Source organism: Dendrobates tinctorius, unplaced genomic scaffold, assembly GCF_039654945.1.
Source record: "Dendrobates tinctorius isolate UK_male_01 unplaced genomic scaffold, ASM3965494v1 ptg000136l, whole genome shotgun sequence".
Classification (NCBI taxonomy): domain Eukaryota; kingdom Metazoa; phylum Chordata; class Amphibia; order Anura; family Dendrobatidae; genus Dendrobates; species Dendrobates tinctorius.
In genome coordinates, this window is record NW_027361804.1 from 5691258 (window position 1) to 5703523 (window position 12266).

Sequence of the window (12266 nt, forward strand, 5' to 3'; positions counted from 1 at the left end):
GCGGTTTGGTCGATCGGTGGTTACTGCAAGTTATAGGCTTGTTAGAAGAGGTGGGTCTTCAGGCTCTTTTTGAAGGTTTCCATGGTAGGTGAGAGTCTGATATGTTGTGGTAGAGAGTTCCAGAGTAGGGGTGATGCGCGGGAGAAATCTTGTATGCGATTGTGGGAAGAGGAGATAAGAGGGGAGTAGAGGAGGAGATCTTGTGAGGATCGGAGGTTGCGTGCAGGAAAGTACCAGGAGACGAGGTCACAGATGTATGGAGGAGACAGGTTGTGGATGGCTTTGTATGTCATGGTTAGGGTTTTGTAATGGAGTCTCTGGGCAATGGGGAGCCAGTGAAGGGATTGACAGAGGGGAGAAGCTGGGGAATAGCGGGGGGACAGGTGGATTAGTCGGGCAGCAGAGTTTAGAATAGATTGGAGGGGTGCGAGAGTGTTTGAGGGGAGGCCACAGAGCAGGAGGTTGCAGTAGTCAAGGCGAGAGATGATGAGGGCATGGACTAGGGTTTTTGCAGATTCTTGGGTGAGGAATGAACGGATTCGTGAAATATTTTTGAGTTGAAGTCGGCAGGAAGTGGAAAGGGCTTGGATATGTGGTTTGAAGGAGAGATCAGCGTCAAGGATTACTCCGAGGCAGCGAGCTTGTGGGACTGGGGAGAGTGGGCAGTCATTTACTGTAATTCATAGGTTCGTAGGGGGGGTCACGTGAGATGAGGGAAAGATGATGAATTCTGTTTTGTCCATGTTGAGTTTCAGAAATCTAGCGGAGAAGAAGGATGAAATAGTGGACAGACATTGAGGGATTCTGGTTAGTAGGGAGGTGATATCTGGTCCAGAGATGTAGATCTGTGTGTCATCAGCGTAGAGATGATACTGAAAGCCATGAGATTCTATGAGCTGTCCCAGGCCAAAGGTGTAAATGGAGAAGAGCAGGGGTCCTAGGACTGAACCTTGTGGGACTCCGACAGATAGGGGGCAAGGTGAGGAGGTGGTGTGTGAGTGGGAGACGCTGAATGTCCGGTCTGTTAGGTATGATGAGATCCAGGATAGGGCCAAGTCTGTGATGCCAAGAGATGAGAGGGTCTGTAGTAATAGGGAATGGTCCACTGTGTCAAAGGCAGCTGACAGGTCCAGGAGGAGGAGGACAGAGTAGTGTCGCTTGCTCTTGGCGGTTAAGAGGTCATTGGTGACCTTAGTAAGGGCAGTTTCAGTGGAGTGGTGTGACCGGAAGCCAGATTGTAAGCGGTCGAAGAGGGAGCAAGAAGAGAGATGGGAGGACAGTTCAAGGTAGACGTGTTGTTCCAGGAGCTTGGAGGCATAGGGGAGAAGTGATATAGGGCGATAGCTAGATACAGAGGATGGGTCAAGAGAGGGCTTTTTGAGGATAGGTGTGATGGAGGCATGTTTAAAGCTTGAGGGGAAAACACCAGTTGTTAGTGATAGGTTGAAGAGATGGGTTAGGGTTGGGATGAAGACTGTGGTGAGGTTTGGTATGAAGTGGGATGGGATCGGGTCAAGTGCACAGGTGGTGAGATGTGATCTTGAGAGTAGAGTGGAGAGTCGATCTTCTGTAATGGTGGAGAAGTTGGTTTTGAAGGTGGAGGGCTGGGAAGTTGGGAGGAAGGGCTCTGGGGGCTGTTGACCAAAACTGTCTCTGATGTTATCAATCTTCTGCTTGAAAAATGAGGCAAAGTCTTCAGCTGAGATGAGTGGGGAGGGAGGAGATGCTGGGGGGCAGAGGAGAGAATTGAAGGTGTTGAATAACTGTTTAGGGTTGTGAGACAGGGAGGATATGAGAGATGAGAAGTAGGTTTGTTTAGCTGTGGCGAGTGTGGTCTTGAAAGTAGTGAGGGACTGTTTGAATGTGATGAAGTGCTCGTTGGAGTGGGATCTTTTCCATCTGCGCTCAGCAGCCCTGGAAGCTCGCCTCAGCTCTTTGGTCAGGCTGGTGTGCCAGGGCTGTCTGTTGATTTTGCGAGTTTTGGTATGTGTAAGTGGGCCAGCGGATTCCAAAGCTACAGCTATTGTGGTGTTATATAGAGCGGCAGCATCATCCGCATTGTGTAAGGGACTTATATCTGTAAGAGGGAGGAGGGATTCAGAGAAAGAGTGTAGGTCAAGGTGTTTAAGATTCCTGTGAGGGTGTGAAAGTTTGTGGGGTGGGGATTGTAGACATGGAGTGAAGAGGGAAGAGAATGTGAGAAGGTTGTGGTCAGAGAGAGGAAGAGGTGAGTTAGAGAGGATAGATAGGGAGCAGAGGCAGGTGAAGATGAGGTCCAGTGTGTGGCCATCTTTGTGGGTGGCTGTAGAAGACCATTGAGTGAGGCCGAAGGAGGAAGTGAGAGATAGGAGTTTAGTGGCAGCTGAGAGGGAAGTTTCAATGGGGATGTTGAAGTCGCCCATGATGATAGTAGGGATGTCCGCGGAAAGGAAATGAAGTAACCAGGTGGTGAAGTGGTCAAAGAAGATGGTGGCTGGCCCTGGGGGGCGGTAGATGACAGCCAGTTGGAGGGGGAGTAGATGCGCACAGAGTGCACCTCAAAGGAAGGGAGGGTAACAGAGGGTGGCAGTGGGACTGGGGTGAAGGAGCAGGTATCTGACAGGAGAAAACCAACTCCTCCGCCATGTTTGCTGCTGGGGCGGGGGGTGTGAGAAAGGTGGAAGCCGCCATACGAAAGTGCAGCAGGAGAGGCTGTGTCAAAAGGGGTGAGCCGGGTTTCGGTGATGGCGAGGAAGGAAAGTTTGGTAGTAACAAAAAGATCGTGGATGTAGGAAAGCTTGTTGCAGACAGAGCGAGCGTTCCACAGAGCTCCTGTTAGTGGGACTGGGGAAGCGGGGGCTGGGTGAATGGGTATAAGGTTGGAGAGGTTACGGAAGGTTGTGATAGAGCGTGGATGGGAGGTAGAAATGACTGTGGGAATGTGGTGAGGAGGACCAGGATTTGGAGAGATATCACCAGCAGTGAGAAGGAGCAGAGAAAGTGTTACCAGGTGGGAGCAGGAGAGGGCATGAGGGGGCTGTCTGTGTTTGGAGACAAAGAATTGTATGTTAAGGAACAGTTTTGAGGCGGAGGTGAGGTGGGTGGGGAGGATTGAAGAAGAGATGAACAGTTCCTTACTAGGAGTAGGGATTAGGGGAATTAGCAGAAAGTGAAGGATTATAGGGGTGAAAGTGAAAACAAACAGAAACATTGTTTCATATAGTGCCCCACAGTATAATGACCCATATAGTGCCCCACAGTATAATGACCCATATAGTGCCCCACAGTATAATGACCCATATAGTGCCCCACAGTATAATGACCCATATAGTGCCACACAGTATAATGACCCATATAGTGCCCCACAGTATAATGACCCATATAGTGCCCCACAGTGGTACATTTAAATTTGTTTTAAAAATAATAATTATTGATTATATAATAAATTAATACAAAATAAAAAATCGTGGCACCTTCCCTTTAACCCCTTTCCGACATCGGGTGTAATAGTACGCCGATGTTGGACACCCTCCCTTTGATGTGGGCTCCGGCGGTGAGCCTACATCTTTCCCTGCACATGTCAGCTGTTTTGAACAGCTGATATGTGCCCAGTACAGCCGTGGGTGGAATCGCGATTCACTCGCCGCTATTAACCCATTAAATGCCGCTATCAAACTCTGACAGCGGCATTTAACATGTGCTTCCGGCAATCTCGACGGATATCCGCCCATCGGTGACCCCCGTCGCGTGATTGCAAGTCACTGATGGGTTGCCATGACAACCAGAGGTCTCCTGCAGACCTCTATGGTTGTCATAGCCAGATTGTTATGAGCGCTGCCCGGTGGACGGCGCTCATAGCAAGTGAGTAGTTCTGCTACCTAGAGGCAATCTGATCATCACCCGTATGTAGCAGAGCCAATCGGGTTATGGCACCGTCTAGTCTCCCATGGAGGCTATTGAAGCATGCCAAAAGTAAAAAATAAAATGTTTTAAAAAAAATATATGGATCGCCCTCCCACCCAAGGCAGCGGGGTACTCGGAGCCGGGCCCGGTGGATTTCAATGGGGGTTGTCACAGTGGCAGTGACCCGGTCCGTGGCCCTGGGCGTCCATTGTAAAAGGGGGGGGAATGTTGAGTGATGGAATAAAGTTTATTAATGAATGTTTCGTGACACCACCTGTGGTATTCGGCAATGAAGATGTTAAGCCGACGCTGCAGACAGATCCTCTGGGACAGATGGTGTGGTGCAACAATGATGGTGTAACCCTCTACAGGCAGGGCTGTTGTCCCAGGGCAGTGTAGGTGAGGAGATAGGGGAGAGACCTGAATGGTGCAGGGCTAGGCACAAGGATGTAGCAGTGCTGGGTGTGTTGACGCAGGAATAAGTGGAGGATACCAAGGCATGTAGTTCCAAAGCTCTACTCACAGTCTGTTGCAGGTACAGGTGCCCGCCTCGGTGCAGTGTCCTCCGGGTCAGGGGCTCAGCCAACTTCCAGGCAAGGTCCTTGTAAATCCGACCTGAGTGTTGGGCCTCCCCTGCCTGAAATACTACGTGACAGATGCATGGCCCACCCCCTGAGGGGTTTGTATGCTGGCTTGGTATGGAGGCGCTGTAAGAAGACGCCGCCCCCGGAAGGAGGAGCAGAGGAAGCCAGTGGCGAGCAGAAGGGCGGAGCAGAGAGAAGAACGCCAGAACGCCATTTTGGAGAGTGAGGGAAGGAGGCCTGCGGAGCGTGGGGACGTGCAAACCCCCGACGCCATGGCTGACGGCTCCAACCCTGAAACTGGCATGAGTTGCCGGCAGCTACAGGATGAGATTACGGAACTGACTACTCGTCTGCAGCTAAGGAGAGAAGCGCTGGAGAGGCTGAGACGGCAGCGCGCCCAGGCGGGGCCTACCAGTGAGGTACCCAGTTCACCGGTACTCGCTGCTACACCAGACTGCCCCCGGACGGCGCTGACCCAAACATCTACCCTAAGCGTGCGGTTGAGCACCACCTGCCCGGAGAAGTTATCGGAGGACCCGGGAATGGAAGCGGAGCTCCCGCCTGGACCGGACGCGGCTGCGCCGGTCCCTGCCGAGACCCCTGCGGATCCAGAGTCCGCACCTGCTCCTTCATCACTTGCACCGGAGCAGAGACCGCACCGCCGGGAGACCTCAGGTATGTCCGGCACCCCTTCACCCGAGAAGACCCGGGGTTGCCCCACCGTTGCAGCGGCCGGCCAGGTTGTACTAGACCTGGTCTTGGACCGTGAAGCTAGTCCCCGTGGGGAGACACCGGAACTCCCAACGGTGGTACCGCAGGTCCCTGGAGGAAGAGGAGCAGAATGAGGCCTACTGCCGAGTCACCATTAAACAGTACCGGGAGAGGGAGCAGAGGAGATTGGCTGTGCTGGGCCCGGATTTGAGCAGGAAAGAGAGGGCCCGTGCTGGGCATTACAGTTCCCAGGATGCCGCAGGAGGGGGGCAGGTCCTTAACGTCAATCAAGAACGGGGGTTCGGATTTATTGCAGACCCCAAGAGGATAAGTGACTTATTCTTTAACTGGAGGGACATTGAATCCCACTTGCCCAAAGGACACCCTAAAAGAAACCTGCAGCCTGGGGAGTATGTGACCTTCACTCGCCATGAGGGGCTCAGGGGATGGTACGCCCTGAATGTACACCACATATCCCTGCAGAATTTATTGAGTGGTACCAGCCGAAGAGACCTGTTAATGTTCCTCCACCTACAGTTACTACCCAAGCTGCTCAGGTGCCTAGGAATCCAACCATTACCACGTCAATTCCAACCCGGCAATCTAAAAAGAAGATCTCTGGCTTGACACCGGGGGAAGAGGAGTACCTACGGATTGCCAATGACTACCTTGAATCTGGTAGCCGCTAATAATTTTCAAAAATCTTGTTACCCAGGAAGGTTTGTTGCACCAGTTGTGCCTTTTTGCCATTTTTTTAGTTATTATGTTTTCTGGTAGCACCTTTGTTGCCCCATTTTATTGGCAGCATTTTCTACATTGAACTACGGTGATCATGAACTTGGAGTGAATCACAAACTTTCTTGTAAATAGTTTGCACCTCTTTAGGTGCCCTTTCTTGGTTTTACATAAAAGAACACTTTGTGAAGATAGTGTTTTACAGATATAGACACTTTGCGAAGATGATGTTTTTGAATGGACACTTTTCGAAGAATGATGTCTACCTCAAGGGACACTGCAAGAAATCCCGGCTGGGAGCAGTGTTCAGCTCTTTGCAAAAATCTTTGAATGTTTTATGATGACGTATTTGATAATGTTGTGTCTTATGAAAAGTAAATGTCTTTTATAGCATGTTTGATACAGAAAATTAGAAAAGTTTTGAGATAGAATGTGAGAATTGAATGAAGAATAAAGAATTCAAAGTGACAGGTGACAGGCCAAGTACAGATGGTCAGTGTCTTGCGTCCAGTAGAAAGAGAAAGAAAGAATAATTGCACTTTGAACTAGGAATTGCACTTAAAGAAATTTTTGATACTAAGATAGGAAGTTAGCCTGTTTGTAACGTTTAAGAAATGTGCCTCCTACATTAGGAAGATTAGATAAGTATTGTTAAACAGCATTTAAAATTTTTTGTGTGTTCCTGTATTGTACTTTTGTTGTCTTGCAGCTCGCGGACGTGCTGTGTTTAACGGGGAGGTATGTGGCACCCCTGAGGCTTCAGTCGCCACAGAGGTACTGCACCTTCTCCTAAGGTATGGTGCCCCACCATCCAGGTAGGGTGGGAACTCCTTGCCACACTCCAACACCTACACCCCACACACACAGGATAGTTCAGCGGGGACCCATCCATGCTTTATGCTGGGAAGGTCATAGTGTGCCTTTTTTGGTCCCTGGCTTCGTATCTCAAGAGGTGCTGGGGAGGCGGGTGGAGTTAGCTATAAAAAAGAGGGAAGGTGTAGGATTTCAGGTCAGTCTGACGGGAGGTCAGGCGAGAGAAGTTCAGTTCTGAAGTTTAGTTTTGAGTTCAGTTTGAGTTCAGTTAGAAGGAGTGCTGCAGCCGCCTCAGTGATCTGAGCCGACTGGCACGGGAAGAAAGAGAAGAAGAAAGAGACGTAGACTGGAGACTACAGATTCCATAAGAGAGATAGAACAGGTCGGAATGAAGGAGTACAGAAGGACGGTGGGAAGCAGGTTGAGAAAGAGAGAGAACCCTTCCAGTCCAGAGCGCAAAGGCCAGGGCCCGGTCCCCGAGGTTGATTGGATCTTTATGTCCGGCAACAGACACTGGAGGAGTAGTGAGCCACTAACGTCTTACTCCCATCATAGACTTGGGACACAACAGCAACTGAATAGCGAGCCGGGACGCAGAGAGGAGTCCCCGAAGCAGGCTACAGCTGTCTGTCATACAAGTAGAGACTAGGAACACCTAGAGAGAGGCATTCCAGGGTAACTAAGTACTGGAGTGCTTCGCACCTAAAGGCGCATTGGAGGAGTCATTCAGTAAGGTACACATTGGCGGAGTATGGAGGGGAGAATCCTATCCTGCCTGAAGGTTGGCTGGGCCCTGATCTAAAGAACACAGTGCGGAGGCAGGCATTGGTGTGAACTGCAAACAGTGAGTAAAGCTTTGGAATCGCATACTCTGGTGTCCTCCAGTTATTCCAGCACCGCTACACCAGGGTTCCAGCCTCTACACCATTCTGCGCCTCTCCTCATCCATTGCACCTACACTGCCCTGGGACTACAGCTCCACCTGTGGGGAGCTACACCATCTTTGCTGCACCACACCATCAGTCCCAGTGGATCTACATGCAGCGTTGGCTCAACATCTTATTTGCCAAACACCACGGGTGGCGACACGAACTACCCGAATAAACTATTACACCATTAACATCACCACCATTGATATTGGGCGCACAGGGCCACGAACCGGGTCACCGCTGCTGTGACACACATCCCCCTGACACCGGCCTGGTACCGAGTACCCCACAGCCCTGGGAGGGCGACCCACAACCCCTCATGCCGGGTAAAGGTAACGTATTCTCCCGGTTGTAGGTCTCTGGCAGGGTGTCCCTTCCTGAGGTGAGTCTCCACATCCCTCCTGCTGAAGAATAGGTCTGAGATCCGCTTGGGGTCGGCAATGAAACCAAACCCCCACTCATGATTAACATTCAGGACCTGACCCCATCCTGCTGAGTCCCGGGGGCCGTAGTGACCGGCACGGACCTTTTCCTTCTGGTCCAGATCAGGGCCCTGCACAGCCAGCCTCCGCTGTTCCCGTTCTCTCTGCTTGGCTGCCAACTGGCGGAGGGTTTGCTGACAAAAGGACTCCGTCTCCTCTTCCTCCTCCCGGGATCTGCCTTTACCCACCATAGACAAGGCACTACCGCTAGGGGTTCAGGTGTTTCCCCCCAGGGCCCAGAGTCCCGATCCCAGACAAGGTCCAGCACGACCTGTCCGGACGCTGCAGCAACGGTAAACCCCGCGGCCTTCCTAGGTGCAGGGGCAGTGGACGTACCTGGGGCAATCTGGCGATGCTCCGGTGCAGGTTTGGAAGGACAATCAACGGCAGGAACATCCACAGGAATAGTCCAGTTAGCTGTCGGAGACGGCGGTGGAGCAGATGACGGCTCCGGGTCCGCCGGGGTCTCCGGTGGGACCGGCGCAGCCGCGTCAGGTCCAGGCAGGAGCTCAACTTCCTTCTTTCCGACTCCCAGGTTCTCAGAGGACTCCTCCCGACAAGCCTCGCTTTGCGGTGATGGTAGCATGCCGGTGGAGACAGGCGCTGACTGTGGCATAGCAGCGGCAGTGAGTTCCACAGGTGCTGCCTGGGAGATGTCGGGTGCAGCGGCGGCAGGTACCGCAGGTGAAAGTACAGGTGTGACAGCAGTGACAGCGGGTACCAATGGCGAGGGCACCGGGCACAGAGGCACCGATGATGTAGGCCCCTCCCGGGCGTGCTGCCAGTTCATTATCCAGAGCGCCTCCTGCCTCAGCCGTAGACGGTGTGTCAGCTGGGCGATTTCGGCCTCCAGCTGCTGGCGGTCCAACGTGGAAGTCGGATCGGAGCCCTCAGCCAATGCGACGGGGAGGTTCGGCTCAACCTCCTCGCGCTCTTCGGGCCTCCTTCCTTCTTCCATCATGGCGTTCTCTCCTTCTTCCTTCCTGGCCTCTTTTCCCACCACTGGCTCTCGCCTCTCCTTCTGAGGGCGGCATCTTCTTCCTACTCCTCCATACCAAGCCAGTATCCGAACCCCTTGGGGGGGTGGGCCATGTTGCAGTTGCATAGAAGTTCAGGCAGGGGAGGCCCAGGACGGTTCGCGGTCTTTTCTTAGGACCACCCATGTTGTCACGCCCTTCTTCACCGCGCCGGCGGCCATTTTGAGAGTCCATTTTACAGTCTATCAATTTGGTTATTCTGCACATTTTCAGCAATCATAAGTCCAATAAATCTTTGGCACACAGAACCCGGTGGCACCGGGCTTCATCATCCTGTTTGTGACGCCAAGTAATGGATCGCCCTCGCACCCAGGGCAGCGGGGTACTCGGAGCCGGGCCCGGTGGATTTCAATGGGGGTTGTCACAGTGGCAGTGACCCGGTTCGTGGCCCTGGGCGTCCATTGTAAAAGGGGGGGAATGTTGAGTGATGGAATAAAGTTTATTAATTAATGCTTTGTGACGCCACCTGTGGTATTCGGCAATGAAGATGTTAAGCCGACACTGCAGACAGATCCTCTGGGACAGGTGGTGTGGTGCAGCAATGATGGTGTAGCCCTCCACAGGCAGGGCTGTAGTCCAAGGGCAGTGTAGATGAGGAGATAGGGGAGAGACGTGAATGGTGCAGGGCTAGGCACAAGGATGTAGCAGTGCTGGGTGTGTTGACGCAGGAATAAGTGGAGGACACAAGGGCATGTAGTTGTGGCGCCCCTGAGGATTCAGTTGCCACAGAGGTACTGCACCTCCTCCTGAGGTGTGGTACCCCACCATCCAGGTGAGTTGGAGGCTCCTAACCACGCTCCGACACTTGCATCCCACACAACATGGTAGTTCAGCAAAGCCACATTGCGGCTGAGAGAGAGAGAGAGAGAGAGAGAGAATTTTTTTTTTTGTCCGGCAGCCAGAAAGAATTTCGGGTTAAATGAGTGTCTGGATGATCCGCCAGAAAAAAAAACGTTGCAAGCTCCGTTTTGAAATCTTTGAGGATGGTAACGGACGGCAACTTTTGGCGGATCCGCAAAAAAAACGGATGCAACGGACGGCAATCCGTCACAATCCGCCCATAATGCAAGTCAATGGGGAAAAAAACGGATCCTCAAAAAAAATTGCGGATCCGTTTTTTTCAAAACCTGGTGGATTGTAAAAAACTGAAGTGTGAAAGAGGCCTTAGGTCAGTCAGTCAGTCAGTGAGTGGGAGAGAGAGAGTCACTCAGAGGGGAGTGAGGATCCCTGGAAGAGGGATGGAGGAAGGAGTGCTGCAGCTGCCTCAGTGATCTGAGCCAGCTGGCACAGGAAAGGAAAGAAGGAGAAAGACATTGGACTGAAACCTGATCTTCTATGAGAGAGAGATTAGTACGGAACGAAGGAGTAAAAGGGAACAGAGAGGATGTGGGTTAGAGGAGAACCCTGCCTAGAAGTTCTAAGCGCAAGGCCAGGGCCCGGTCCCCGAGGTTGTATGGATACTGAAGGTCCTGCAGCAGACACCTCTGCCCCTACATCTACACTGCCCTGGGGCTACAGCTCCACCTGTGGGGAGCTTCACCATCTTGGCTGCAACACGCCACCAGCCCCAGAGGATCTGCATGCAGCGTCGGCCCAACATCCCACTTGCCGAACACCACAGGTGGCGTCACGAACTATTCCATTAACTACAAACCACCATTCAACACCCCTGATTACTTGGGCGCCCAGGGCCACGGACCGGGTCACCGCTGCTGTGACATATCCCCCTGACACCGGCCCGGTACCGAGTACCCCACGGCCCTGGGAGGGCGACCCATAGTTCCAAAGCTTTACTCACAGTCTGTTGCAGGTACAGGTGCCCGCCTCGGTGCAGTGTCCTCCGGGTCAGGAGCTCAGCCAACTTCCAGGCAAGATGAAGTACTCCCCTCCAACACTCCGCCAACATATGTGCCTTTTCTGAATGTCTCCCTTTTGCACCTATAGTGAAGTACTCACAGTACTGAGTTACACTGGAGTTCCTCCTGTCAGATGTTCCTATGAACTCTACTTGTACGGCAGACAGCTGTAGCCTGCTTCGGGGACTCCATGCTCCTAAGTCCCGGCTCACTATCTTTGCTGTTGTGCCCCCAAGTCTTGTGTGGGAATAAAGTGGTGACAACTTCTATTCCTCCGGTGTCTACTGCAGGACCATTAGTATCCATACAACCTCAGGGACCGGACCCCGGCCTTGCGCAGTGAGCTTGGGAAGGGTTCTCCTCTAACCCTAATCCTTAGTCCTCCTCTCCTCACGTTCCGTACTAATCCTTTCCTTCTTATGGAGAGTCAGGCTTTCTATCAATGTTCCTTTCCTGTGCCAGCGGACCCAGGTCACTCAGGTCGGCTGCAGCACTTCCTTCATCCATCCCACTCAGGGGACCTTCACTCCTCCTCTGACTCTGTCAGACTCACTGACCAAATCCTAAACTCTTCCCGCTCTTTTGATACTAACTAAACTCCACCCGCCTCCCAGCACGCTTCGTGTTCCAAGCAGGGAGCCACCAAAGGGTGCTTTGCTACACTACTTTGTGGTGTGGGGTGCAGGTGTTGGAGCGTGGTCAGGAGTCTCCACCTTACCTGAATGGTGGGGTACCACACCTCAGGAGGAGGTGCAGTACCTCTGTGGCGACTGAACCCTCAGAGGCACCACATATATATAAAAAAAAATAGAAAAGTTCAAATCACCTCCCCTTTCGCCCCATTCAAAATAAAATAATAATTAAAAAAAATCATACACGTATTTGGTATTGCTGCGTTCAGAATCTCCTGATCTATCAATAAAAAAAGGATTAACCTGATCACTAAACGGCGTAGCGATAAAAAATAATTAAAACGCCAGAATTACGTTTTTTGGTCGCCGTGACATTGCAGTAAAATGCAATAACAGGCGATCAAAAGATCGTATCAGCACCAAAATGGTATAATTAAAAGCGTCAGCCCGGCGCACAAAAAATAAGCCCTCACCCGACCCCAGATCACGAAAAATGGAGACGCTACGGGTATCGGAATGTGGCACAATTTATTTTATTCTTTTAACAAAGTTTAGATTTTTTTTCACCACTTAGATAAAAAATAATCTAGACATGTTTGGTGTCT